This window comes from Mesoplodon bidens, assembly GCF_964165515.1.
Source record: "Mesoplodon bidens genome assembly, chromosome: 9".
Lineage (NCBI taxonomy): Eukaryota > Metazoa > Chordata > Mammalia > Artiodactyla > Ziphiidae > Mesoplodon > Mesoplodon bidens.
In genome coordinates this window covers 104,104,347-104,108,633 of record NC_138166.1, presented here as the reverse complement: position 1 = coordinate 104,108,633, position 4,287 = coordinate 104,104,347, and the positions used below count along the sequence as shown (strand labels likewise).

The window sequence follows — 4,287 nt, the reverse complement described above, 5'->3', positions numbered from 1 at the left end:
CTGACAGGGCCGCATTCTCATGGTTGCCCTACACAAAGGTCACCAGCAGAGCAGCGCCCCTCCACTGCCACTGGCACCCAACCTGGGACCCAGCAGAGCCCCACCTAGCACACCTTTGTTGGGGAGCACAGGGAAGGTGGGAACCGTTGCTGATAGTGTTTGGTTTTCACTCTCCCAATAAAGATTAGTTTCTTTAGTGTAATAGTGTAGAATAGTGTAGGACATGCTGGAGTTCACTCTGAAGTCCGAGGCTTCACAGCCCTCGTTTTCAGTGCTGTCCTAGCATAATTCTTACTCTCCTTTGTCTTAAGAGCATACTGATTTGGACAGTAAATTATAGTCACTCCACTCAGAAGATGCACGACACAGATGAGACAGTGCCACCAGTAGGACAGTCAGTCCCAGCTGGATTTCCTCATGGTTCCCAGTACAGACGTGCCATGCTAAAGCTCATCTGTGTGCATGAGTCCAGTGCTGACTTAACAGTTACCTCTTTAAACATTTAGCAGTAATGGCAGTTCACTTGAGAAGGCACGTGAGAATGTCAGTTCTAAAAAAAGGTGCTGCCTGCCACCTGGGCGTGTGCGTTCCCAGAAGTGAAATCATCTGCAGCATTTAAGTAGTGGCAGAGGGCAGTGATTAGGCACTCATGAGCTTGTATGAGGAGGGAGGCAGCTCTCTCACTTCTCCCCACACCTGCGAGCAGCGCAGGACAAGGGCTGGGAAGGGGCGGCTGGTGCACATGCTTTAAAGAGAACCAGGGAAACGCTGAAGACCGTTCTCCACCAAGGGCAAAGGAAACAATCACAGAGTGAAGATGCAGCCCACTGAATGGGGGAAAATGTTTGCAGATCGTATATCTGTTAGGGGTTAATTTCCAAAATGGGTAAGGAACTCCTGCAACTCAACGGCAAAAAAACTAATAACCTGATTTTAAAAAGGGGAAAGGACTTGAGTAGACATTTCTGTAAAGAAGACGTGAAAAAGGCCAACTGGTATATGAAAAAGTGCTGAAGGTCGCTAGGCATCAGAGAAATGCAAATCAAAACCACAGTGAGATAGCACCTCACACCTGTCTGGATGCCTATTATCAAAAAAAGCAAAAGACAACAAGTGTTGACAAGGATGTGAAGACATTGAAACCCTTAGACACTGTTGGTGGGAATGGAAAATGGTGCCACTGCTATGGAAAACAGTATGGAGATTCCTCAAGAAATTAAAAACGAGGTCGGGTAGAGCTGCTGCGCGCTGGAAGAGCACAGTCCGGCAGCCAGCTCACACCCACACCAACCGCCTGGCCCCAGGGCACCTTGCCGCCATCCTCCTGATGCGGACCTGCGTGGCCCAGGCCTTGCGCCATGGGGCCAGCCATGGCCTCCCGGGGCCCTACTCTGTCCGCGCGTCCTTGCGAGAGCCCCCAGCCCGCCTTGCGCCCCTCTCGCCCTTGTCCTCGCGTGCGCGGCAAGGCGCCCTTGGCCCCGGGTCCTCGCGTTCGGGCTGCTGCTTGCGGTGGCCACGGCCCAGGAAATGTGTGCGTGTGTGAAAAGTACAAACTGACCATGGGGTCGGTGCCAGTGTACATCCGTTGCTGCACAACATTTTGTCATTTGCACAAAACTGGCTACCAAATGTTTGGTGATGAAGGCAGAAATGACTCTCTCAAAGCCTGGGAGAGGACACTATCCAGAATAATGATGGGCTCTATGATCCTGAGCATGACAAGGGGTTCTTTAAAGCCAAGCAGTGCAGTGGCACATCCACGTGCTGGTGTGTGGACACTGCTGGGTGAGAACTGATAAGGACAGTGAAATATCCTGCTCTGAGCCAGTGAGGACCTACTGGATCGTTGGTGAACTAAAACACAAACGAGAAAAACCTTATGAGGATCAAAGTTTGAACACTGCACTCAAGGAGGTAATCACAAGTCGTTATCAACTGGATCCAAAATATATCACAGATATTCTGTATGAGAATGATGTTATCACTGTTGATCTGGTACAAAATTCTCAGGAAATTCAGAATGATGTGGACATAGATGATGTGGCTTATTATTTTGAAAAAGATGTTAAAGATGAATCCTTGTTCCAGTCCAAAAGGATGGGCCTGAAAGTAAATGGGGAACTACTGGATCTGGATCCTGGTTGAACTTCAATTTACTATGTTGATGAAAAACCACCTGATTTGTCAGTGCAGGGTCTACAAGCTGGAATTATCTCTGTCATTGTGGTTGTGGCAGTAGCAGTTACTGCTGGAATCGTGCTGGTTGTTTCCAGAAAGAAAAGAACGGCAAAGTATGAGAAAGCTGAGATAAAGGACGTGGGTGAGATGCATTGGGAACTCGTGTATAGCACTATAATTTGAAGAGTAACTACAAAAAGGGAAATTAGCAAGCAGACTCAGATTACAAACATATGAGCATGGGGCAAAGAGAAGATCTTTGAAGACCACTACTGTGCTAGTTAAACATCATATATTTGTAATAGTTAAACCTGTACTCAAAATATAAGCTGTTTGAAATTGACTTTACCAATCTTAAAATTTGACCACAAGTGTCACATATATGCAGATCTGATATAAAACCCAAACCTAAAATTGGACTGCATAGTTTGAATTATTTACCCCTAACATTGAAGGGTATGCATTAAATATGCTTCCACAGTAGTCTGAATGACTATTGTCTCATCCATTTGTGATTAAATAGCTGCCTTTCTCTTTACTTTGAGTTTTATACATAAAAACTTTTTTATGAACTATGAAATAAACATTTAAAAAATGAGTTTCCTAAAAAAAAAGAAATTAAAAATGAAACTGCCACAAGATCTAGCAATTCCACTTCTGGATGTTTATCCAAAAGAATCAAAACCAGGATATCAAAGAGATATTTGTACATTCATGTTCATGGAGGTACTATTCCCAGTAGCCAAAAGGTGGAAGAACCCAAATGTCAGAGGGAGTTTTCCCCGTCAGAATCAGTCAATGAATTAATACTCTGCTAACCCAGGGCTCTTCTCCCCTAGGGCTCTTCTCCATAGATTATACTGACTTTCTAGATAGGAGTTGCTTGATAACAAATTAAAGGTCTTCTGTTCATGCCCTTTCTAAGGGAAGCATTGGCTAAGTTCTGAGGATAAAAACCAACATTCATGTTCATCAACAGGGGCTGTTTAAATACCATGTGGTCACAGCAAGACAGTAAAAACTGCAGCCTGGGGACTTCCAAAGTGTTATTGATGATCTTTGGCTTCCTGTTGGAAGTATTGTACTTCATACCTTGAAAATATAATCTGGTCTTTCTCATCAATTGAGGGTTAAAGAAATGGCAAATTACGATTCGCTGGGTCCGTGGACATTCCCCATTCACTTGGCTGCCCTGCATCTACACCCTTTTCACACAGTTGGGGCTTATCTCCTGACCAAGCATCACCTGCCTCCACCACAGAGATTGCCGAGGCCATGTCTCTCTTCTTCACTTCACCCAGGAAGACCCTGTGCCACGGCAGGCACGTGTGACTGGCCACCACCAGCCTGTCAGTGGCAGAACCAGGATGAGAACCTAGTTTTCAGGCCCCCTTCATCTCCTGTATTGTGTTATTTCGAGATGATCACTGGTGCACTTAATCAGAAGAAGTCCTGAATTTAAAAAAATCTATTATGGGTATCTTTGAGAAGATTTAGGGTAAGGCTAAAAAATCAGTAAAGCACAGTTCTGGATTCATTTTTTAAGAAGTCTTCAAGGATATTTCGTTAACATGACAAAATATGTCTATCGCAACCCTAAAACTAATATAAAATTGGTCATTACTTGTAGGTTATATAACTGGAAAATCCGAGACAAGAACCCAAGCCCAAAACCAAACAATAAGAGAATTCAGTAGGACATCAGGGTACCAAGTTATAATGCAACAATCAATAGCTTTCACGTTTCAAACATGATAAATAACTAATTGGAAGAAATCCTATTTGACAACACAAAACTTTAAAAAATGAGAAATAAGCTTAAAGAATTGACAAAATGTTTTAAAAATACTCTTAAGGGATACGAAAGACATTTCAACAAATGGAAAGTTGTACTGTGTCTTGGGTAGGAAGATCCAACGTCTGTGTGCATATGGCCCAAGTCTCCCTGGCAGGACTAAGGTACTTATTTCCTGAGCTTCTGGGAGTGTTGCCTGATGCTTCTGTCCTCAGAAATTGCCCTTGGCCTAAGGGAGCTGCCTCACCCAAGAGTAGCCCTCTCCCTGAGGACAACTCCTTGTCTGCAAGTGGCTAATACAAGGTACAAGGGCT

At 44.3% G+C, this 4,287-nt stretch overlaps 1 pseudogene across 1 annotated transcript; it reads left to right on the top strand.

Moving 5' to 3' along the window:
• Positions 1–1,358: 1,358 nt before the first annotated feature.
• Positions 1,359–2,651, top strand: LOC308622342 (epithelial cell adhesion molecule-like; annotated as a pseudogene). The gene is made up of 2 exons: positions 1,359–1,490; positions 1,576–2,651. The product of its transcript is annotated as an epithelial cell adhesion molecule-like (transcript).
• Positions 2,652–4,287: the final 1,636 nt, after the last annotated feature.